The following is a 26160-nucleotide window of genomic DNA, read 5'->3' as shown; positions in this document are numbered from 1 at the left end:
ATTCAAATAGGAAGGCTTTTTTTTCTTTTCCTTTTGATGTCGATTCAGTTAGGACTTAACTTTTCAGCCTCCTTTACAGTTAAGGATGCTTTTCTCATTGAAAAGACAGTAATGAATTAGGTTAAGATAGGCATAACACATTTCTTAACTTAATCATATTTTCCTAGATTCACAAATATTAAATCGTTTAAGAACTGCTATCAACGATGAGGTGAAATTGATTGTAATAAATGGAAACTGTATAACTTTAGAATGATTTGTTTCCTTTTTAGCCTTTTGGAAAAAACGTATTTAGCTCTTTAGCCAAAGGTATAATTATTTCTTTCAAAGAGTGCTTTGAAAAGAGTAATCAACTGACATGGTTTACGAGATTTTACAGTGTATAGTCTTTTAATAGAATTTTTGGTTTATTTTCAGGAGAAAGTGATTGTGTTCTGTTGAAAAAAATCTGAAAAATACGTAATTAAAGAGAATGGTCATTATTTCTCCAGACAGTATGACTTTACAGAGGCTGCTTGCATAGAAATCAACTTCTGTTACTATATATTTGCTTACTAATGTTTGAGGCTTTGTATAAGGTTAGAAGGAAATCCTGTTACTACAAATACTTTTCCAACAATTTGCTGCCACAACTAAATCTGTGTGTTAAAAAAGAAATCTGGTAATTGCTTCTCCTTATTTATTTATTTATTTATTTGAGAGAGAGTGAGGGAGTGCAAGCAAGCAGGAGAGGGGCAAAGGAAGAGGGAGAGAGAGAATCTTAAACAGGCTCCATGCCCAACACAGAGCCCCACAGAGAAGAGGGAGGCTGGGGCTCATGACCGTAGGATCATGACCTCAGCTGATATCGAGTGAGATGCTTAACCAACTGCTTCTCTTTAATTTAATGCAATATTGATATAAAAGTTACTGGACTACAAATGACTTCGGTACTTTTAAGTCATAATGGGATCTGGCTTCCATTAAAATAATTAGGGATGAAGATTTTTGTTAACTCATTTAGTTTGGTTGTCCAACAGAGTAGTAACTTCTGGGTAGGGCTGATGGAAGAGAAGTAGAAACCGTTATCTCCCCCAAGGTGGCTCACTTGATTCAGTCACAGTATGAAGAGAATATTGCTCCGTGTACAGGTAGTGGAACTATTTAACATTATTTTACTAGTGAATGCTTTTTCTGAAGTTGTTGCCATTTGAAGACGACTTGTTTTATCATTAGAATTCTGCCACTGTCTCTCAGAGGCTGACATGTGGTAGTTGGAAGTGGTTGAGCTCCATACGGATATGTGTGATGTTTTCTTTTGATGTTTGATAAAAATGTCGAGTTTATCCAGCATTCCTCCATCCTGTAGATATTAACTAAGCACTCAATTAAGTGCCACAGTCAAACATTTCTTGTAGTTACTGAGTTTCTTCTGTAGTAATGGTTTCTGCTACCAGTGTAACTTCAAATGACTTCTCGTCTTGGCCAATGACTACTGTGGACAAAGAATGGAGGGACATTCTTTAATTACACAGAAATAAGTAGTTCAAAATTAACAAAATAACCTTGAGTTACACATTGAATAATTCTTCTTGGGGTACTTGGTAACTTAAAATAAGTGAAATGGGGAATTAGCCCAACTGTAGGATGTTGTATTGCAAAATGTGAAGATAAAGCTATTGGTTGTCTACTTCATAGAAATTCAAATTTGTCTTATTTTTAATGTCTAATGTTAAAATATTCTCTAAGATATACATAATAAGGATGAAGCATAGGAAATTAATACATATTGATCATAATGAGTGATTGTTTAGTGCGTATGTCTTATGTATATATTTAAAAACTTTAAGTAGTTAAGCTTTTTCAGATAAAATATGTTGACAAAAATGTTTTTAAAAGAGGTGTAGGGCTTACCTAAATGAATTTCCTGTATCTAGTATACTACTAATATATTGTAATGAATACTATGAAAATTTTGAGTCTTCTCTCTGATGAATGAATTCATTCACCTTATGTTGGATGTGTATGCATATGCATCTTATATTTCATCTTAACTTAAAATCAACTGTGTTGTCAAGCCACTACCATACTAGTAGTCTAAAAGGATGTACAGTGGGACATATAAAACTTAGTGTTGTTTTCATCATGATATTTTGCATGTCTTATACAGGGAACCCAGAGGAAACAAATAGGTGAGCTACTATTCTAGACCTAATGTTTGTGTACAAAGGAGAATAGATTCTGGAACATTCCATGCAGTAATATTGTTGGTATATATCAATCAAACTTTTTGTATATTAACTGTTATTCCCTAAAACATAGGCCAAAAGAAAGATAATTTTCTTGATTATGCTGACATGTAGAAATTGACAAACTGCCCTGGAAGTAGTGTGAGAACTGAATTTTCTCAGTGTAGAATATTATGGTCTTTTCCTCTTAGAAACAGGTGTGACATTAGCTTGGTATTTTTGCAGTGAGAAATATTAAATAGAGAAGATTATTTCTCATCAGCAGCTCATTAATCCTAATATTAGCCCAGAGGAGAAAGAACAACCAGGCATTCCAGTTTCTCTATGGAGAAAGTAGAAAGTAGATTTCATGTTGATTTAAAGTATTTATGTGCAGCGGAAATTTAGATTAGTCAGAAGTATCCTGACAGAGTAAGAATGTGTATAAGATATACAATAATTTTTTAAATAAAATAGCTTTATTAGTATTAAAAATTTTAAGGTTTATTTTTGAGAGAGAGAGCGAGCGAGCAAGTGAGCACCTAAGGAGATGAAAGAGGGAGACAGAGGTTACAAAGGGGGGACTCCATGATGACAGCGAAGAGCCCGAAGTGGGGCTCAAAACCATGAACCATGGGATCATGACCTGAGATGAAATTGGTCACTTAACCGACTGAGCCACCCAGGTGCCCCTACAATAATGATTTTGTTTGCGCTTGATTATTAATAGTGATAGTTAGTTTTAAAAACATGTTTTGATTGTATAGACAATATTTGCTATTGCTGAAAATTTGAAAGTTTAGCAAGGTACCACAGGGAGTTGGTGTAGTGTTTTATTTTGCTTTTATTTCTAATATTATTTTAAATTTTGAGGGGTAGCTGAATTGTGTATATGTATATACATATTGATTGTTAGTTACAGTTTGTTGCTCTTCCCCCCCCATTTACCATTATCATAACTGTTTCTTCAAGTATTTTCTTGTAATTGTTAATGGAAGCATAATATTCCATCACATTAATGTGCCATACTTCAACCACTTCCCTATTGTTGAGCATTTTTTCTAAGTTTTTACTAGTGTTAATTTACTGTCGTTTGTTGTAATCATTAATGGGCATGGCACAGTTGCTTAATTTTTTGAAAGTATTTTTGTTGTATCTGTTTGTTATGATGAAGTTTGTACATGAAATACGCATATGGCTTTTACCATTATTTAATTTAAACTTAAATATGAACATATGTATACACACAAATTTGCTGTATTTTTTACTTTTTGAAAATTGTAATATTATTCAGAAAAAATGCTACTTGAGAGTGAAGATTGACTAGGTACCCTTTTGCATTGTTTCATTTAACTGTTTTTTTTTTTAAAGTTTATTTATTTATTTTGAGAGACAGAGAGAATCCCAAGCATTCTCTGTGTTGACAACATGGGGCTTGAACCCATGACCCGTGAAATAATGACCTGAGCCCAAATCATGAGTTGGATGCTTAACTGAGCCACCCAAGTGCTCCTCACTTAAATATTTTATTAGTTTATTTGCGTAGCTTTAGATGTGATCATTACTGTCTTTTTACCCTATGGAAATATCAGATATGTTGCTGAAAGTAGGAACATGATAGGGGCACATTGAGATATCTGTCCTGGTAGGAATATGGGAAAGGGACATAGTGTCTGACTAACCAGGGAGATGGGGAGTCCTCATTTTAAGACTTGGAGGAGGCATAACTTTGAATTGAATATTGAACCCCTCTGTTGTAGTTAATGAATCTACAATGATGTATAACACAGGATCTTTAATGCAACATTCAATTCCTACGTTCAGGAGTCGGCTATGTTTTAAATTCTCTGGTAGGAGCATGCTCTCTCTTTGTTCTTGTCTTTATTTTCCCATTATATATACATATACATATACATATACATATATACATACATACCTTGCCTTTCAAATTATTTTTTCCTCTAAATTTTTATTTAAATTCCACTTAACATACAGTGTAATGTTCGTTTCAGGTATAGAATTAGCGATTCGTCACGACTTGCTCCCAGTGCTCATCATAACCAGCCCCCTCGTTAGCATCTGTCACTCATTTAGCGCATCCCTACCCACCTCCCCTACGGTAACCCTCAGTTTGTTCTCTAGTTAAGAGTCTATTTCGTGGTTTGTCAATCTCTCTCTCTCTTTTTTTAAGTTATTTAAAAAAAATTTTTTTTTGGAAATGATTACTATATGGTAATTTTTTAGTCTTTTTTTCCTTGGCTCTATTGTTAGTGTATAAGAAAACAGTGACTTCTGTGGATTTTTGTCCTCTATCAGGTAACACTATTGCTTATTTGTCATTCTAGAGGCAAGGAACACACAAATCTGAAGAGAAAATTTGGGGTAATGGACTAAGAAGGACTAGGAAAAACCCAAATGGCTACACGGGGGCAGAGAGGGAATGTTCATGACTTACACTGAAGTTACCAAAATTGAGGATTAGGAGGTAAGGCTGGGAGCAGGGACCCTTCACTGATATCTGGTCTTTTCTTGACAGACACATAATTTCTAGGACAGATAAGGAAATATGTATCTCAGTTATAGGGATGATTTATTTTTTGGAAGGTTGTCACATTTTTCCAGTAAATACCCTTGAATCTTTCTTGGCAAATGGAATTTTGTTGCATTTTGAAATTTCTTTTTTAATATAGATTTTCTTTCTATTTATTACATTTGTTAATGTATTTCCAATTCACACATCTTTAGTTATATTTTGTCCATTCTATTTTTATCTTGTCTATTTTTATTAGTTTAAAGATCTATTTATTCACTTTATGCATGGATTGTTGACTTTCAAAAGAATTGTCTGTTGGTTTTGCTCATGTCATTGCCTTCTTTTACTCCACTGTTTGTTTCTTTATTGAGTTTGCCTTTTCTAATTTTATTTTGGTTTGTTACTTTGTTCCTTTTGTAAGTTCTTTATCAAGAGGCTTGGTTTCTTATGCTTCTGCTTTTTCTTTTGACTTCGTTATCAATATAATCACTTAGTCTTACAACAATAACTTCTGTTAGAATTGGTACCCCAGTTTTTCCCGTGTTTTGTTAGGTCATCCAACCCGTTAAAGAACATTATTATATTTTGAATTTCATCCCAGCTTGAGTATATCTTAAATATTTTGTATTTTAGTTTGCATATGTTTAGATAGTATTCAAGACTGACTTTTTTACTATCAAATTTAATTTTGTCACAATAAATGCTAATGGTAGGACAGATCTTTTACTTCGTGCACGCCCAATTTTGTAAGAGATATGTATGGTCAGCGTGAAAATAAAGTCTGTTCTTCTGTATGTGCCCCTCCGTGTGGCTGTTGGGGTGCCGCAGGCTGGTATCATTGTCTAGTTGAACTGTCTTGTCCCAGCAGGGGCCTTTCAAGTCTTAAGTTACTCCAGTAGCTTTCTCTCTGCCACATCTTCCCGGCCAGCCTTTTGTTTACATTGCTGCTAGCTTTGCATTTATATATTTACTTATTTGCTGGCTAGACCAGATCATTTAAAAATAAATTTGCTCTAAAACGCCTCGAGGTGCTTTGCCTGCTTCCCTAATAAGCGAGCGTGTTTTGAGCCTCCGCCGTACACTGTGGTAGTTACCTTTCCGGACCTCATCTCATCTAGTCTCCCAGGATCCCTGCAGGGTATTCTCATCTGACAGAGGAATGTCTCACCTGACTGAGGCATTCAGAGGCTGGACCTGGTCCCCCAAGTCACATGCCTAGCAGGAGAAGAGCCACAGGGCTCTCTACTTGCTGGGGCTGGCACCAAAGTGTGGTCTTCCTGTTACAGTGATAGTGATATCATTCGTCTGCTCTGGTTTTTGCACATACTGGGCACAGCTGGGAATAGCCCCTAAGTCTTAGTCTGCATGTATGTTTGGTAGGTAATTGATGACATTAAAAAATAGACATTCATTCCATTTATTTTTTGTTTGAGGTATTTACAGCTAAGCTACCAAATGTAATTGAGACATTGGTGCTGTTCTCCTCTGTCTCTATAGGTTTTGCAATTTTCTTGCTTTTGCCCTTCTGAGATGGACTTGGAACTCTGATTTTCTGTGGACCTAAACTAGAAGGTAGTGATATGTGCTTATTCTAGCTAGGAGGCTCTGAACTTTCCATAGATCTGACTCAGGTGCCATGGGCAGTGTCAGTAAGTTTCCCAGCAATCTCTTTATGCCGGAGTCAGTCCTCTTCAGACCTCTTATATATCAGCCGTGAGGCTAGGGGGAAGTGGCAGAGGGTGGGGGCCGCTCCTGTTGGTGCTATTGTGGCCTGATCCCTCCCATGTGTCCCTCCTCCCTGTTCCCGTTTCTCCTCCCTGTTCCCGCCCCTCCCAAGACTAGCTTCTAGGGCTAGTCAGGAAGGGCTGCTCCTACAGGGGGATCCTCTCTCTTACCCAGATGCAGCTCATGTCCCTGGCCAGGTGGAATTGTCCAGAGGATTCCTATCTCCACTACTCCCCTCCCTACTTCTGCCCGGAAGATACCCAGCACAGTGGATGAGATTTGAAGATTGGAGGCTGGCTTATGGGGTCATGAAGGGGAAGACACTTGCGAGGTCTTCCTGCCTGTCTCAGACAGGTGACACTAGATGCCATGAACTGGAGGAGGCTGTACTTGCTGAACAATAATTGGGAATATTATTGCATGTTAAAAATTTTTTTTGAATGTTCATTAAAAATTTTTTTTAATGGTTTTTATTTATTTTTGAGAGAGACAGTGCAAGCAGGGGAGGGGCAGAGAGAGAGGGAGACACAGAATCTGAAGAAGGCTCCAGGTTCCAGTCCTGATGCAGGGTTCTAATTCACAAACTGTGAGATCTTGACCTGAGCCGAAGTCAGATGCTTAACGAACTGAGCCACCTAGGCGACCCTGCATATGTTTTATACTAGAATCTTCTACCTCACAGTTCAAAGATATGTTTGTTCTAATGTTAGATGTTTGTGTTTCCACATGCTTTTAGAATGGCATTTGTGGACCACAAAAGAAAGAGAGAACTGCTTATGTTTCCACTTTTTCCATTAGCACTTGCAATAAAATTGTTCAAATTAGTTCTTCTTATCTCCTATTAGCAGCCTTCATCTTGACTTCTTTTCTTGAACTGATAATAGAGTTTAGTTTTTTGAGTAAGTCCTATTCCATCATTATAGAAACGAGATCTTTTGTGAAGTTCTCTCACTGCCTCTTGCTCTTCCCGAAATGACTCATGCTTAAGTCATTCTAACATTTTGTTAACATTAAATTCTTTTGGGGGTGCATGAGTCTGTTTCATAAATTCGTTCTAACCTGTTGCTTTTGTTGTGACCTTCTCACATGTTGGTCTTGTTGACAAATTGTTCCAGATCATTTAGGTCATGAAATGCTGTGTTTGGTCTTCAAAAAGAACAGGGTTTTGCCTCACTTTTAGACCCGTGGTCACTGGTTCCTTTGTGCAGATTTCTTTCAAGCTCTTTTTTCTCTTCGCCTAAATCTGAAGGGCTCTTTTCTTTGTATCTTAAATGTTATCTCATCTTCCTTCTTGGCAAGAACTGAGGGGTATCTTGTTATTTTGGTGTGTATGTCTTTAAAATGCTGTTCAAAACCCTGATCAGTAGGTTATGGTTGTTTTATTGTTGCTTTCTTTCATTTGGATGGCTTCCACCTGAAGTTGGTTCTTCTTCTTCTTCTTCTTCTTTTTAACCTTTTTAATGCTTATTTATTTTTGAGAGGGAGAGAGACAGAGTACAAGCATGGGAGGGAGAGAGAAAGGGAGACACAGAATGTGAAGCAGGCTCCAGGCTCTGAGCTGTGAGCACAAAGCCTGACGTGGGGGTCGAACTCAAGAACTGCAAGATCATGACCTGAGCTGAAGTCGGACACTTAACTGACTGAGCCACCCAGGTGCCCCTGAAGTTGGTTCTTAATAAGTACTCTTCCCCTTTAGTTTTTAGAAATTAAAAAAATACATATTTCTGCAGTTTTGATTCCTCAAACTTGTCTGATCTCCGCAATTTTCTTGGTTCAGGAATTCATCTTGCATTGTTCTCATTCGCTTGTGTACATTGTGCTCATGTATTTTCAGATTGGCGAATGCTCTAGAGTAAGTTATGGTTTTGACTTTTTCAGCTTACCTTACCTTTAGTTTCTTTGTAGAGGAGAAGTTCTCACACCTTTTGGAACGGCGCGTTTGAACATTTCTAGGTCTGAACGCAACTCCTGATGAGCGTCTTATAGAAAAGCTTTGAGCCCCTTCCCTGGAAAAAGAGGAATGAATACATAATTTCAGAGCTGCCTACATCCCAAGTTTCTAGAGGCTTCACCCCTCCTTTTTACAAACTCCATGGAGAACATACTATTACATAATACTGCTTGAACTTGCTTTTTCACTTGAGCATGAGCTGTGGATGTCTTTGGCAAGTCCTTTCAGTAGGTGGGAGCGCTGAGTATGGACGTAGCAGCCCAGCAATGCCTCCCATAATTGCTAGAATGAATTTAACTAGCTTTTAATAACCATGTTATCCAGCTCTTGCTCTGTAAGTCCACGCCTACCTTGGGGAAACTTTGATGGGCCATTTACACCTTTTCCATATTGTTATTTTGGGTAGCCTGTCCCCTCCTCTTTTTCACTGTCATACAATGGACAATGTAGGGGAAATGACAGGGGCCCCTGAGGCAGGTCCAGGGACAGCCAGACCCAGGGCTAAGATGAGAGGATAGTGATGTGGGGACACTGGCTCTTAGGTGATGATTTATATGTATTTTTATGATTTATTAAAAACAATTCCCCTAGCTTTACTAACATATAATTAACATATGACACTTCATTATTTTTAATATCAAGCATTACGAATTAGATTTAGCACACCATTATCGCTCAGACAGGTGTCATTTAGATGTGATGGAGGGGTGCCTCCTGCCTGGCAGGTCATTATTTCCTTCGCACATAAGCGCTTTTAGAAAAGCATAAAATTTTTGTAGAGGCAGAAGAAAGAAGGAAAAGCATTCTTCCCTGCCATAATGGTGCTTCCTCAGTTCCCTTTATACCTTCCTCTTCTGAATATTAAAGTTGAATTTGTTCTCTATGGGGCACCTGGGTGGCTCAGTCGGTTAACATCCGACTTCGGCTCAGGTCATGATCTCATGGTTTGAGCCCCGCATCAGGCTCTGTGCTGACAGCTAGCTCAGAGCCTGGAGCCTATCTTCAGATTCTGTGTCTCCCTCTCTCTCTGATCCTTCCCTGCTCATGCTGTTTTTCTCTCTCAAAAATAAAGAAAATATTAAAAACTTTTTTTTTAAGTTGAATTTGTTCTTTAAAAAGCTACATCCGTATCTTGTCAAGATTTCATGCACTTCTCTGGTCATATTAAGCAGGTGAGTGGTTTTTCTACAATGATCTAAACCACTAATCAGAAAATGATGTTTTCACCCCATACTTTGCTCTCAGCAAAGTGTATTTGTTATTTGAAAAGTGCTTCCCTTTTTCAGTTGGACAGGACTTGAACACAACTACTCATGAGTGTGTCCTGCTGATGGCCCAGTGTTCTAAGTCATTCAAGCTCATGGTTAAAAAATTTTTTTGAATGTTTATTTTTGAGAGAGAAACACACGCAGAGTGTGAGCGGGGGAGGGTCAGAAAAAGAGGGAGACACAGAATCAGAAGCAGGCTCCAAGCTCTGAGCTGTCAGCACAGAGCGTGATGTGGGGCCCGACCCCACGAACCATGAGATCATGACCTGAGCAGAAGTTGGCCGCTTAACAGACTGAGCCGCCCAGGCGCCCCTCAGGCTCATGGTTTTAAACCAGGTCTTCTCTGGGTGCTGGGACCAGTGGTGGAGCACATGCCTGAGCACCGCCCATATCCCACTGACTGCGAACCCGGGGCAGGGGCCCGGACATGCTGCTCGCAGCAGAATCTTCTTGGGTGGCTCGCGCACAGCCTTGATTCGGAAGTACTCATCTCCCAGGTGTTCTTCCTCCAGCATTGCCAAGAATGTTTGCATCGTTTTTTCCTCCAGAAAAAAAAAAGTCTACATTTTAAGCTTCTATAAATCAACGCTTAGTTAGCAGCATACAAAATCACGTCCGCATGAAAATACCTGTGTAACCCTAATTAATGAATTTGCCAATGGGTGTTTCTTAGTCTTGAAACTTCTCCTGAGCTCTACCTCTGTGTATCCATAGTGTTTTAAGTGAAACCCAAGAGGGGACACAAAGCATCGTTAGAAGTGTTTGGTGGCCAGAGTCAAACCGCGCGGTGGTGGCCTCTGCAGGGGTGAGCGTGAAGCTGTCGTCCCCTGGCACTCCACTTGGCTCCACTGGCATGTGGGCACGAGGGCACGGGGCTGGTGGAGCAGCAGCAGATGGTGCTGGGACCCGAGAGGGAAGGGGTCTTCCCGTATCACCCAGCCCATGTCTCGGGAGTGATGCGAAGGGGGTGCCTGCAATCTGGAGGGGGCCCAGCAGACTCAGAAGCCCTGTCAGGCTTGGCTGGTACTACCCGTCTATCTTAATATTTTTGTTTTTTCATTCTCTGTCTCACAAGCATGACTTTCTCTTCTGTCCGCAACACGGCAGATTCGTGTTATCCTAGAGAACAGCGTTTTCTCTCTTAACAGGGAGTGGAGGAAGAGATGGATGAGTGAATGCAAGGTGAACCGGGTGTGTTTGAATGCAGAGAGGGATGCTTGTAGAGGTGTAGATAGAGGGGGGAGACAGAAGCAGATGGGGGAGGTGACCGACCCCAGTGAGTCCGGGAGGTGAAGTGGGTTTCATTAGGGTGGCTGTGTGTGGTTTGTCTTGTTCCTGTGAGGTTCTTCTTGTCACGAACCAGAGCACACTGGTTCCGCACATTCTCTGTTCCGGGGTGTCCTCATGGCCGTGTGGTCACCCCTTCCTCCGGGGTCTCTGGTCTTCCTCCTCTCCCTGAAGTGAGGACTGTGGTATTTGAAATGCCCTTCCCCCTTTTGCTTTTCATTATAGTCTCTCTTGATTTGCTTCTTGCTTTATGAGTGAGGTCAGCCATCTTCCCAAACAGACTGAGGAGGAGCAGCCCTGCGTGTTAGGTCACCTCATCCCCACTGCGTCCGGGAGGGAGGTGTGGGTCCTGCACAGACCCTCCCGAAGGGCCCGCAGATCACTTTCTGTTGGCTTGTGGCTTGATGGATGATGGGTGACGTTTCGCAGACCGGATCCACCCTCGGAAGAGTGGTTCATGTGACCTGAGTTCATTGTGTTCCTTTGACCTGGTTCTAGCCGCCGAGGCTGTTTTCTTAGAGAGTGTACTCCCTTTGCTAATAGTCGTGGTGGGAGGAGGTGGGTGGGATACAGACTGGTTTCAAAAATTCCAAAGATCTAGTAAGACCTGTTCTCTGCCTCTCCCTTCAGGTTCTGGTTGTCGTCAGGTGGGCCCTGCGGTCTGGTTTATCCAGATTTGCAGGGGCTCCCGTGCACCTGCTAAGCACTGACCCAAATACTTGCTGTGGGAGGGTGTACCGATTGAACCTTTTCCTCTGATTTCTCTTTCCCTCCTTCCCACTCTCAACCACTCTCACTAGAGACTTCGTCATGTCAGGGATGGTCCTCTCTGCTCCTGCTATCAGTTTTGCTACTCTGCGGAGTTTCTATTCTACTTAAATCACTGTTTTCCCTTGACTAGCATCCTGGTGTTTAAGAAATGCAGTGTCGTAGCCTGTGTGTGTAGTGTTCATGAGGTCACGCTTGGCAATTTTCAACTTCCATGTAGCCCCTGGACAACAATAATATAACTGTGTTACAGGGTGTACTTTCCACGTGGCCTCTTCCGTATGTATTTCAGAGACAATACTGATGAGAAATCAAATCCATGAATGATTTATTATTTGTCCTGCTTCAGGAGAATAGCAAATCAGAGTTTAGATTTATTATTTTAGGGGCTTTGGTAACTTGGATTAAAGTAGATATTTTGAAAGGGAGTATGAAACTTGCTTCCACATCGTAGAGACATCAGCGGGAGTCGTGGCTATTGGCATAAAATCGGGCACTGCATCTCTAATCGGTTGATATCAATTTGAATCACATCTCTTTTTCCTCGTCTTCTATTATTATTCTTATAATCATCAATTATTATTAGTAGTAGTAGAAGCAGCAGCAACAATTACTAATTATTAATTAATTACAAATTAGTAATTATTAAGAACCTGGCTTGCTTACTTCAGTTCTTTATCAGAGTGATTTCTTTAATCACTTGAGTGTCTTTTTATGGCTAAAGAAGACAGGGAGTATGTTTATGAATAGAATCATCCTTTCTGCCAAGAGAATAGCTGCATTGACCAGAAGGGACCGAAAGGGAACATTTTAAATGTGACCTACGGGGACCTTGAACCATGCAACAGTGCAGCATTTGGAGGGCCAGGGCTGGAAGGTCCTCCCGAATGGGGAGAGGGCCTGGATGGATGGCACGGACCGGATTCACACTCTGCAGGAGCTCCAGGGGCCTGAGGTTTCATAACATCGGAGGCTGAGACCTGGGGGAGAGCTGGGCTTTCTCGCTTTTCTCTAGAGCCCTGGAACTAGACCCCAGCTTTGCCATTTTATAGCTTTGTGATTTGGGCGTATTACTAAAATTGGCTGTGTCTCAGTTTCATCAGCTGAAAATGATGCATGTCGTTGTCACCTTGTAGGGAGAGGGCTCGGTGAATGACTTTGAATAAATAAGGCCTACTCTACAGCAAGCACTTGCTTCATTTAGCCACAAGTAACAGAGCCTAAACAGAGGGGGGTTAACACGTTTGGATGTTTAATTTTCTCCTGTAATGAGCAGTTCAGAAGTGGGCAGCCTAGAGCTGTCATGGTGGTTTTGTGACACTGTCATCAGTCAGACTGTGCTGTCCACTGTGCTATCCTCAGTGTGTGTCTTTGTGACCTCATAGTCACAAGACGGTTGCCTCAGCCCCAGCAGGAAAGTGGTTCCAGGAAGGAAGAAGAGGAAGGGCATAGGGCAGCAGGGTGAGCACTGGCTGAATTGCTTCATCTTATGAAGCGATTTCCCAGAAGCCTTACCCATCAATTTCCACTTAGGTCCTGTTGGCCAAAATTCTATCACAAGGGAGGAAAGGAAATATAGTTGTTGTTGTTTTTCATTGGAAAACATTCATTATCATTTTTAACAACCTCAAGCTTGTTGTTGGTAATGGGGAAGAAGTAGGAAATGGGTAATGGGTGGGCAAACTCACAGTGTCTGCCGTAGCACCCAGTACTCTTGTAGAAAGTACCCTCGAAGGAGACTGTCCCCGGCGATGGGAACCCTGAAGGGAGGAGGTTCCCGGACCCCGTCAGGAGCTGTGGGACCATGTGCACCTTCCGGAGACTGATTGTAGACCACAGCAGCGGCTCTCATTTCCAGGCCATCCCAAGGGTGACATGAGCCTCACAGTGACCCGTTCCACATCTTTCTCCCGGTTTCTCAGCCTTGCCCAACGCCCCTCCCCTGATTTCCCAGGGGACTTCAGTGTCCTTACCAGACGTTTTCCCTCTGTTCTGTTGCCCACAAATCCCAGGGTGCTTTGTGGGAGTGCCTGGAGGCAGCAGCCTCCCATCAGCACCCAGGACTGAAGGCAGGACTCAGGGTGGCCGGCCATCTGTGAGGGGTGGTGAGCTGGTAAGTAGCAGACCTTTGGGACATTCCCAGAGCCCAGCCCTCTACTGGCTGTACTTTTTTCCTCTTTCGAATCGAATTCTTAGGCCTGCGTACCTCCTCCGTTTTATTGGCATTCCATTCCCATGCTGAGTGTTGATGAAATGGAAAAAGAACCTTTGCCTGAATTTGTCAGCAGGGGAAAACTTGGCTCACGGTCTTGGACCCGGGCTCGGTGTTTCCCATCTGTGGGGGCCGTCACCAGAGTGAGATGCCTACGGCACACATCAATCAGTGATTCTGAATTTGGGGAAGGGCAGGAGGCCAGATGTCATCATCTAAAAGCTTACCTCAGCCAGAAATAAAGATTTCCCAGCACGGGAACAGCCACTAAAACCTTAGGCTTGAGCCTTGTTATAGACTGTTTTACAAATAGGCAACCTTTTGGCCTGGATTTCGTTAGAAGCACAATACCAGCCTACACTGAGGCAGGTTTCCATACCTGTTCACAGTGGTGTCACTTTGCCTCCAGAATCCATGAACTTTCCATTTAAAAAGAAAGGAGGGGGGCCTGATATGGTGGTTACTCAGGATTTGCTTAAATCTACTTCTAATTCCTTTAGCTCTCTCTAGAGGGCCAACGCAAATACAATTAAGGATCCCTCATTATGGAGACATGAATACTTTGTGTCTGGCTCAAACTGAAAGTGGTGTCTCCCGGGGCACCTGGGTGGCTCAGTCGGTTAAGCATCCGACTTCAGCTCAGATCTCGCGGTCTGTGGGTCCGAGCCCCGCGTCAGTTTCTGTGCTGACAGCTCAGAGCCTGGAGCCTGCTTCAGCTTCTGTGTCTCCTCTCTCTCCTCCCTCTCTCTTTCTCTCTCTCTGCTCCTCTCCCGCTCGCACTCTGTTTCTCTCTCTCTCAAAAATAAACATTAAAAAAATTTTTTTTAAAAAGTGGTATCTCCAATATTTTCTCTCTTAAAAAGACTTTTTCCTCTTCAATTAAGTGGCAAGGGAATTTCATTTTTTAAAAGTATATAAAGTTTTTTGTTTGTTTACTGCTCTTTGAATTCTGCAGACCAGCTCATTTTAGTACAGGGAAGATATATTTAAAGCCCACAAGTAAAAAACAAATGCTACTGTGTCAGACTAATGGAAAAGGAAGATGGTTAAAAGACCTGCATGTCGATTCAATTATATTTTTTGTATGTGAACACTTTCTCATAGTCAGACGTTCAAACGGTGTAATTCTCCTTGACCTTCCTCCCACTTCTTAGTCCCCTCCTCAGAGGTGAGCAGGATTTTCACTCTGTCATGTCTTTCCAGACTTTTTTGTAGGCATTTATATTTACCTATGCAAATTATCCTTAAAACTGAGTATAGTATTATACATTATACAACTTGGTGCTTTTAACAGAACAAAGTATCTTAAAGATTGTCATATATCAGCACATTTATACTTGTCTCATTCTTTTTAAGGTTTTTGTTTTAGAGACTGTGTGCGAATGGTGGGGAGGGGAGAGGGGGAAGCTGGGGGGAGAGAGAGAGAGAGAGAGAGAGAGAGGGAGAGGGAGGGAGGGAGAGACAGAGAGAGAGAGAGAATGAGAATCTTAAGCAGATACCAATGCTCCTTGCAGAGCCTGACACGGGGCTCGATCCCATGATCCTAGGATCATGACCTGAGCCGAAATCAGGAGTCAGACACTCAACTGACTGAGCCATTCAGGCGCCCCTGTCTCATTCGTTTTCATTACTGTAGAATATTCTGTGTTCGCTCTACCATAGTTTTAGTCATCCCCCTGTGGTTGGGCATCTACATTGTTGCCAATGTTTTTGTCTAGGACATTGTTTTCCTTGGGGGGGGGGTATTACAGTGATGTAGCTCTCATCTTTGTCTTCCTTCACATTCATGTGAGTGTTCTCCCAGGAGAGAAGTAGAATATTTTAGGCATAGAGTATGTGCATTTGCAATGTTAGTTGGTATTTCCAAGTTGTCTGCTAACATGGCTGTGTTGATATGCCCTGCCAGTAGCGGCGGATGAGAGTTTCAACATAGGTTTCTTACTTGGCATTTTTTCCCTGCAGTTTTAAAAACAGCCTTTAGGGTGGTTAGCTCTTGTGTACGTTTTTACTGTATGACATGTTCTGTATTGAATAATGCTTTTAGTCTGAAATGGCGTAACTGTGAACTTGCCCCTGTTCCGCCGAAGCAGAAGCCCGCTGAGAAGCTGTGTCACCCCGAGCTCTCTCCGTGGGTGACAACGGAGGCCAGAGAGCCATTATCAAGATGCCGCCATTGGCTGCTCTGTGTAGTTGGCCCTGTGAGTTGCCTACCAAACATCCTCCGTCTCTGTACCTTTCTTCTTAGCAGACTCTCTTTTTTCTGCTTCCAGAAAGGACCCCAATTCAGGAGTCCATCACCAGAAATACCATTTTCCGTGCCAGTCGAGTTCAGGCTTAAACATATGATGTAGTTCTGACTCATGAGAGGTCAAGGATGAATAAGAGGAATTTCCTCCAAAAAGAAAGACCCAGGAGGAGAGGACCTCTTCATATACATGTATTATTTCTGTAGCAGTTGTCTCTGTCTTTTTGAAAAGAACATGCTAAGGGAAGACAAAAAGAGATTGGGTCTGCCAGATCAGTTAGGATTGCTCTCAGATGCAAGTAACAAATTTAACTGAAGTGGCTTGAATAGGGATGTGTCTATTTATTGAATATAATTTATTGTGGGATTTATTTTTTTATCTTGACTCAGCTTCTTAGGGATGTCATCAAGGCTCAGATTGATCCACATGCTGACCTTGGTCCCTTATGCTTGTTACTTCTTGTTACAAAACTGCTGTCTCTGTTTTAGGGAGACTCAGCTCCCATGTAGCAGAAAACAAAAGCCTTCAGCAGACTGGTTCTTTCATCTCTTTGCCAGAACTGGGTCACAAGACCGTTTTTGCCCCCGACGGTAACTTGGAAGTCGAATCAGGCTTAGGGGGAAATGGTTTTCATGATTTGCTTCTTAGACAAGTCATGATTTTTCTCCTGCTTCAGACTCTCCAGTCCTGCAACAAAGAAACTATCTTTCTGCTTGAGCCATTTTGGGTTGCATTTATTTGCCACTTGTAGCCAAAATAGTAGTAACAGATTCAAATAAACAAATGAGAATATGCCAAGAATTATTGTGCTTCTTTAAGGCATGAATTTAGTTATATGCTCCTTTGATGACTGCGTGCTATTCGTGCCTTTCTCGCATACATTCCCTGCATTTTTCTGTTAATGCTTGTTTTCCTTCGGAGACCTCCCTTCTCCCTCTGGGTTTAGGTGACTTTGAGCACAGCTGGGTGACTGTGAGCACCTGTCCCAGGACTGAACAAAGTTACCGCCCGGGCGGGTTTCAGCCATGGGGCTTTGGCTGGAGCTCTGGGGAGGCAGGATGAATTGAACACAGGGCAAGTGTGGCAGGGAAAAGAGTTTCACGATCAGGTCTTTTGAACCATCTCTGGGACACTTCACTTTTTGCTTATGTCTTAAGGCGGGTTTCCAGTATTTGCTCCCGAGTGCCTAACATAGCCTCCAGACCTAACTTTTCTTTTTCCTCAAATCTCAGTTGGTTCAAAGATTTGTTTGGTACTTTGGAGGGGATGTGTTGGTAGAATCCCGTGTGGGTTAACAGCCAACCTCTTTCATTATCTGCGTTGGAGCTGCTGGGGGTGGGGTGGGGAAGGAAGCTGAGAGGGTCCCGGTGCATCCTCAGGCCAAGTGGAAGGGAGGGGAGAGGGGTGGAGGTGCCAGGAGCCTAAGGTACATGGCACAGCTGAGCACTTCTCCTGTAAAACGGACATTCCTGGGAGTGCACGGTGGTGCTGCCACAACACTGGTAGTAGTCATAGCATTGATGATTGTGGAGCCCTGCTGGGTGCCAGGTGCTGAGTGGAGCGCTCTGCATTCATTATCTCATTAATCTTTATACCAACATCTAGGGGAGGTGATACCGATATCACCATTTTATGGGGAAAAATGAAGAAACTCAGTCAAACGAGCACGGTGAGTGGCAGCAGTGGGATTTGAGTGTGGATTATCTGATTTCTTAGACCCATGGTGGTCAATTTCCAGCTTGCCTGAGCAGCCTCTGCTGTGTCCTCTGTCCCTCCCAGCACCGATGTTCTTGCCACGGCTTTGGTCCCCAGCTCAGCCTCCTACCACTCTGTGTACCATTTCTGTTAGCTTTGGCCTGTGCACCCCTGGCCCCTTTGAAGACCTTGAAAAATCTCCTTATCCACCTTTTTTGGTCACTTTATTTGAAAGTTACATATTTCTGGGGCAGCTGGGTGGTTCGGCCAGTTGAACATCCAACTCTTGATTTTGGCTCAGATCATGCTCTATCTATCTCAGCGTTCGTGGGATCGAGCCCCTGCACTGACAGACTGGAGCCTGCCTGGAATCCTCTCTTTCCCTCTCTCTCTGCCCATCCCGTGTTTACGTGCACGTGTGCCTGTGCGCACCTGCTCGCTCTCTCTCTCTCTCTCTCTCTCTCTCTCTCTCTCTCTCTTTCTCTTTCAAATAAATAAACTTAAAAAAAAGTTACATATTTCATCAGAACTCTCCAGCAGTTGTTCATCTTTTGGGGATCGTGCACAGTTTGGATAAGCTTTGCTTTTCCTACAGAAAAATGCCTATATTCATGTAATTTGCGTATAGTTCCATGAGCTCATATTATGGTGAAAATCACAGTTTTGGTTTTTTTTTTAATACACCTGGAGTCACTCACAGAGTGGATGCGTAATACAGTGAGGGTGAACAAAATCACATATCTTTTCCCTGTAGTTAGGATTTCTTCCTAATTCCTCAGAGGAGAGAGATAGTCTGAATCTTCTACTGAATTTATTTGTCTATTGTGATATAACAAGCACAGTTATTTATCTTATACATTGTAGGGTTTTATTTATAGTGTCAGTTCAAGGAGACCCTTCTTTATTTATTTTTTGCCAAATCATTCCTGTTTCAACTAGTAACTGCAGTTTGTAGTCCAGAGTAATAGATCAGGGAAATATTTTTTATAGGAAGTTAAACTAAAATGGAAAATTAGTAGAAACAAAAGTTTCAATATGGATAACAGGTTTTATCAAACCCGATAGGCTCCAGAAATGAGATTGTGCCTCAAATCTCTCACATTGTAAAATTTTCACCTCTACCCTTTTCCTGGTTTAAGTCGACGTGCACCTATGGAATGTGAAAATGAGATCTTTTTTTTTTTTTTTTAAGGATCAACTGTTAACATTCTGTTGCATATATGAATTACAGCTTTTGTGTTTGGATTATTGGTGCTAAGATTTAAAAACCCTGAGCCTGTTTTGTTGTTGAAAACTGGCTTCCTTTATCTCAGAAATTGCTTGGTATGAAAAACATGTCATTCAAAGTAGCTTTCATGATTCCCTGACAGACAGACATGTTAGCGCTTTTCAAACAAACGAAAGCCTTCATTCAGTATGATTTCTGCCCTTGTGAACTAAAATATGTGCTTCGACAAAGCAGGATCTTGGCCCGGGATTCTTTTGTTGGGGCTCACTGTCTTGGAACAGAGTTCCCTGCCCTGCAGCTGCAGCCTTGCCCTGTGGCTGGACAGTGAGGGCGGCTGGCAGGTTGAAGCCTGGGGAGGGGGGATGGCGTGGGGGGCTGGGGGAGGGGGGGTAGACAGCAGCCTTCCTCTTAGGAAGCTCCAGTGACACCACCGCATCTCCCCAGAGCACTTCAGAGAGAGCCACACCTGCGAGGGCCCAGAGAGGCACCCTGCCTTCCCCTAGCCGGCACCTGCTGTTGGAGCCTAGATCGTGGGACTCCATTTTATTTCATAGTAGGTATGAGTTTAAAGACATTACAGAGCATCCATTCGGTCTCCCAAGCCTGTTCCCTTTCAGTAGTTGTCTTTCAGAAACAGATCTCAGCGGTTAGCGTTAAAGCCATGTGGGGAAGGAGGCAGACCAGAAACTCCACTCTGTGACTAGGACTACGGACAGCCTTCACGTTTGGGAGGCATCCATCCAACATCGCTTTTGTTTTTGCTGTTGTTCTGTGCAAAGCAAATTGTTTTTCTTGAGTTCCCTGAGCTTTTGTACACCGAAGAAAGAATCGGAGCATCAGCATTTAATCCTGTTTGTTACATTACATCTTACTTCCAACTCAACCCTGAAAGATGTGCCCAATTTTAATGTATAATATGTAAATTGAAAATCCTTGGTTACAAGACTCTCTGCTTTTTTTGTTTATGGACCAGATGAGGCGTTTTTGCCTTGTGATCTGTTTCAGCGACAGTCTTTTTCTTGCAGAGACTTTCTTTTTCTGTTGGTTGCACTAGATGTCAGTATGTTGCGAAGTAATGTTCATGTGGCGACATCAGAATCTGATGAGTCTATGGTTGATTCATCTCTGTCCACAATGTTAACACTGTGATGTGCATTCAGTGAATGGATGAACTTATTGCTTGGGCACTTACTGAATGTCATGGTGCTAATTTCTGAGCTACCAAGCTTAATAAGGTAGTGTTTTTAATGAGATGGAAGAGGGAGATAAGGAGATAATTCCTCAACTGCAGAGAGCACGACAGGCAGGTGTACAAGGTTATCGTAGCACTGGAGAGCTTTCTATCCACCTCTTGGGTACCTCCCCTTGGAAGAGATCCTGTCTTAGCCGGTTAAGGAAGTAGCACAGGTAAGCCAGATGAAGGTGTGCAGGGCACTGTGAATCACACAACACAGAGGGACAGCACAGTGCATGGTATGTGTAGGGAATAGAGACACCAGGGATATGATGCTAGGTGGCTGGTGGCCAGAGACCTCTGAAGTGGGCAGGGCCTTCTCACAGAGGGCTTTGCATGGCATATAGGATTTGGTCCCAGCCTGCAGAATTGGTCTGGAGTGACATGGTCAATGTGCGGAATAAGTAGATGATTCTGAGGGCTTGTTCAGTGAACACACATTGAAAAGATCCATCACGATGGACACGGTGGGGGCGTAGTATCATTTTGTCTTTTTGGAATTTTGTTGATAAATTAATTACTCATAGTCTGTAATAGATGGAAAGAGACAATGGATATAGTCATCTCCCGTGGGAATGAAGTATTTTGGTTGTGAGAGGGGAGAGGGGAGGAAGAAGGAGACGAAGATGCAACGTGTTGGCCCTCCGGGCTGGAGCTGGTGGGGGAGCACTCAGGCTGCACTCCGTAAGGGAATTGCTGGCCGGACCAGGAAGCACTTGTGTTCAGGAAACTCTTCACTGCTTTGTGAAGCCCCTACATCTTGTGTTATGGACTGTGAGCTCACAAAACCTCTGTTGAAAAAGCAGAACATTCTCTTTGAGTTATAGTTGAAGTTCAGAGAAGTGAAGTGAGATGTTCCGTAACATTCAGTTAGGAATTGAAAGGTGTGGGAAGAGTCCTGTTTGTGACCGAGAACTCATGTATGGGACGTGTTCCTGCACTTCCGCCCTGCGTGGCGGCCACAGAGCAGTTCCAGCCCCTTTCCTCCCAACCCTGCAAACAGCTTCCCCCGGGCAGAGAGACCGCTGTGTGGACAGATGCCTAACAGCATAGAAACTCTAATCAGATGAAAGTGAATCAGGTTATATGACGCCTCACGTTGATGGAAATTTTGCCTTTTTGGTTATCCCCAACAGCTTAGAAATACCCTTCAAATCAAATACACGTCAGGAGAACAGTGCCAAGAAAACCAGGATCGTCTTTTTTTCTTGCTCAGCAGTTCTGTGGCACATACTTAGAGCTGATAAAAGTCTGTTCTATTTTCTACTGCTGCAGTATTTTAATTCTGGCAAACTCTTTTAAGGTGACAATGTGAGCATTTACAGTTTTGTTTGTTTACATAAAAAGATAATTAGACGAGAGTATGCAAAACATGGTGAAATCCAAGTTAGCTCTCTTGTCTTGGCAGCGGTGCTATGCGGATCAGTTTCCTGCTTTGATAATGCGCGACAGTTATAAAATGCCCTGTGGGAGGCAGTGTGATGGGCACGCCAGGCTCTGCACTACTTCTGCAATTTCTTGTGAGTCTATGATCATTTCAAAACAAAAAGTGAAAAAAGTAGAATATGTCACTGAAGTTAATGGTAAGGAACGCCGAGATTTTCTTTAGGTTTGAAATAATCTGCTACAACTAAATCATCGCACAAATAACATAGTCACAGTTCACTCATTCACCAAATATTTATTGCATTCTTTGCTTGGGTCATGCATTATTCTACTTGGAGAATAATGGAGATGTGCCCTTCTTCAAGGAGCTAGCCAGTAAGAGCCTCACCTCACCTCCTTTGTTTCTGTGCAGTGGAGCTGGGATTTTTAACTTGAGGTCCACGGATTTCAGGGGTAACATTTGTGTGTATATGTGTTTCCTGCAGAAAGTATCCTTAGTGTTCATCAGATTTGCAAAGGCTGAGGACCGCGGCCTTGGATGATTACTTCCCTTGTGTAGACTTTGAAAAGAACTGAAGATCATATTGGCACTGAACATATTTTTATTGCCCCCTGTGTTCCACATGGCCAGCTTGCCTACACAGCTCTGCTGTTCAGACTCTGTGTGGTCTATTAAATTAATTCCAAGTAGAGCTTAAGATTCGCAATATATTTTACATGTTCTTTCTTCATATGTGGTTGGTCCTGGTGTATGATTTTTCTCTCAAAAGAAAAATTAAATTGGTAGCATTTAGTGTGTGTGACATGTTTTCATTTGCAAGGGGTGAGCTGTTCTTATTAAAAGAGTCAAAGTGAGAAAAGGAGATTTTGGACTAAAATAAGGAGTTTTTGGATTGTAAGCATTTATAATGGTAAGTTAACCTCCTGTTCTTAGAACTATGTGCTACTTGAAGACAAGGGCCAAACTTGGTAACATTTGTTTCACAACATCTGGTGAGGAGTCTGGCACACAGTAGGTGTCTAGTCAATATTGGATTTACTTCTCACATAAGCACCATTTCTACTGTGCAGGTCCCACCAAACTTCATGGTGTTTATTACACTGATCACAGAATCGTAGTGGCTAGAGTACTGAGTGATGTTTTGTTTACAAAATGCTCAAAATCCTCAAGTGGTTTCCTCTCCAGGTGCATAAAATATTATTATTCTCTCAGCAGACTCTTCCATCTTAAAACCTAAAACTCATAGTTACATTTTGGTTCATTTTGGGAGTTGAAGGCATCTTCTTCCTTTCCATAAAAAGCAGGTGAGGCTAGCAAATAACGTGAGCTGAATTAATTTTTCTTCATGTTGACAATTTCCATGTTTGGAGGGCTTTCTCCCTGTGGGTGCTGCACATGCTTACCCATGATGATGTTCTTTGTAGATTTTTGAACTGTCTAGGAATTGTTTTAATTTCTCACAGCACAACAGTGTCTTGAATGTTTGAGTTCTTAATGCATATGATCAGGAGGATGTGATTCTAAACATTTGTGTAAACTGATGGTAAAAAGAACAAAAAATATGCATATTCATTCCAACTAGATTCTCTTATCTGTATTACCCATGGAAAATAATAAATGCCCTAAATTGTTGGGGGGAAACTCTGAAATTAGTTTGAATAAACATTTAAAAGTAATTCTATTAATATAGAATATAATATAAAAAATATTTGCATTTTGTGTAAATTGAAATTAAAAATGCAATGCCCCTATTTATTTCAAAGAAATGAAATAAACATGTACACGATTGGTAGCTAAAAATTATAAAATGCTAATGAAAGAAATCAGACAGCCTAAATACCTAGAGACATACCATGTTCATGGATTAGAAGATTCATCATATTATAAAGAGGTTGGTTCTCCTCTGAATTTATCTAGATTTAATGTAATTCTTACCAAAATCTCAGCAATGTTTTCTAAAGAAATAGACAAACTTACTCTAAAATTCCTCTGGAAAAGAAATGGTCATAGAATAACCAAAACAACTTTGAAAAAGAAAAAGAAAAAGAAAAAGGGAGAAATTGTACTTTCTGATGTTAAGTCCTACCATATAGGCTGAATTATCAAGACTTTGTGGTATTGGAGATGAGTAGACAATAAATAGATGAGTAGAGCAGAATAGAGGACTCAGAAATAGATCCAAACAAATATGCTTAATTTTTGACAAGGAGAAAAACAATTCAAACCAGGAAGATTGCCTTTTAAATAAATGATGCTGCAGCAATTGGACATTCATTGGCAAAAAAATGAACCTTGACCTAAGCCTTATACCTTATACAAAAATTAACTCAAAATGGATCATGGATTCAATGTAAAACATAAAACTGTACAACTTCTAGAAAAGAAAAAAACCACACACAGAAAATCTTCAGGACCTGAACTAGACAAAAATATGTACCAGGCATTTCACTGAAGAGAGTATACAGAGGCAAATAGCATATAAAAAGATGTCTAACATCATTAGCCATTAGAGAAATGAAAACTAAAACCATAAAACTAAAAGAGATATCACCATATATCATTCAAATGGCTAAAATAAAAAATAACACCAAATGCTTGTGAAGATGCTGAAAAACTGCATTTTTGGTTCAACCACTCTGATCTATTTCTACATTAGTGGTCCAACCACTCTGGAAAATAGTTGTCATTTCCTCTTAAAAATAAAAATAGACTCAGGTGGCCTAGGTGGCTCAGTCAGTCAAGCATCTGACTCTTGATTTCGGCTCTGGTCGTGATCTCACAGTTTGTGGGTTCAAACCCCATGTTGGGCTCCGTACTGATAGTGGGGAGCCTACTTGAGGTTCTTTCTCTCTCTGTCTTCCTCTGCCCCTCTCCCCCTCTCTCAAATAAATAAACTTAAAAAAAAAAAAAAGGACTGTGCTCTTAGGCATATATCTCAGAGAGATCAAAACTTGTACATAAGTCAATACCAGCTTTATTTATAATAACCAAAAGCCAGAAAGTACCTAAATGTCCTTTGGTAATTTGAACAAACTGGTACATCCATACCATGGAATAATACTCAGTAATAAAAAGGTATGAATGACTGATACACAAAACAAAACATGGGTGAGCCTTAAGAAAATTATGTTGAGTGAAAAAGAAAACTAATCACAAAAGTAAACATGCTGCCAGATTCCATTATATAGTATTCATGAAGTAACAATGTTAGAGACGGAGAACTTCCATCTCCAGGGATTAGGAATGGGATGGGTGTGGCTATAAAAGGGGTATATGGGGGAGCCTCATGGTGATGATATATATAAAGTGTGGTGGTGGGTCTGCAAAGTGACACATAGTATTGTGTAGAGTTACACATGTGCACACACACAAAATGAGTCCACACATAACAGGTAAAATCTGAATAAGAAGGGTGCATAGTACCGTTGTCCATCTCCTGGTCCTGATACTGTGGTGTAGTTATGTAAGATGTTACTATTGGGACAGGGTGCAGGGGAGTTTCCTATACATTTCTGCCTTCCTTGTACATAGATAAGGATTTCAAAATAAGAAGTTTTAAAAAATAAACCTGATGCTTCATTTTCACATCTTAAAAAAAAACCAGCCTTTTTTTTTTAGACATCATTTTTCAGTATAAGCATGGCACTGTCTCATTGTAGTGCTAAGCTGTAGTGATATGCTTCTTGTGATTTTGGGGCTTGTAATCTGATCTTGTGAGAAAATTAAAGCCTCAGGCACATTAATATTAGCTTCAGTTTTTGTTTTTAAACAAAGGGATTCCTGAGGTTTTGTGGTGCTGTTGCCTAATTTAAGAAAAACTCCTATGGTCAGAATTAGCTATCATTTTAGTTTCACCAAAGAGTAACTTTTTAAAACTAGTATTTGTCTCACATGTGTTTTCTGCATGGCAGGTGCAATTGAGGAATAGAAACACATGTCCAGAGATGGAACTGAATGTGTCACAAAAGGTTAAAGAGTTTTCCAAAAGATTACAGAGAATAGCTTATATTTCCTTAATAACTTAGGTGCTCGTTTAGCTTGAGATTGGGTATCCATAAAACAAAAGAACATAACTTGAACAGATTGTCAAAATAACAGTGCATATGGTAGCTTTGTTAGAATGAAAGAGTTAAAATCAGGCCAAGGACTATAAACAAGAGGTCTGCAACAATCTTGGTGACTTTTACTTTATTTTTTACATTTTTAAATTTTTTGTTTCAAATTTTATTTAAATTTTAGTTAGTTAACATATGGTGTAATATTGGTTTCAGGAGTAGAACTTGGTGAGTCATCACTTACTTATGAGCACATGTATATGAGCTCATCATAGCAAGTGCCCTTTTTAATACCCATTATACAAGCACCCTCCTTAATACCCATTGCCCATCCAGCCAACCCCCTGCCCACCTCCCTCCAGCA

General features: G+C 41.3%; 1 protein-coding gene across 1 annotated transcript in view; it reads left to right on the top strand.

The window, feature by feature from the left end:
- The first annotated feature begins 13143 nt into the window (after positions 1–13143).
- The window catches only part of NHSL1 (NHS like 1), a 181308-nt gene continuing 168291 nt past the window's right edge, over positions 13144–26160 (top strand). The window contains exons 1-2 of the mRNA XM_029943837.1: positions 13144–13200; positions 13752–13852. The gene's annotated coding sequence lies outside the window, so the exon portion shown is untranslated. The remainder of the gene's footprint in view (positions 13201–13751; positions 13853–26160) is intronic.

This window comes from Suricata suricatta, chromosome 7, assembly GCF_006229205.1.
Source record: "Suricata suricatta isolate VVHF042 chromosome 7, meerkat_22Aug2017_6uvM2_HiC, whole genome shotgun sequence".
Taxonomy (NCBI): Eukaryota; Metazoa; Chordata; class Mammalia; order Carnivora; family Herpestidae; genus Suricata; species Suricata suricatta.
Note: the sequence above shows the minus strand (reverse complement) of the source record. Positions and strands in the feature narration are given on the sequence as shown.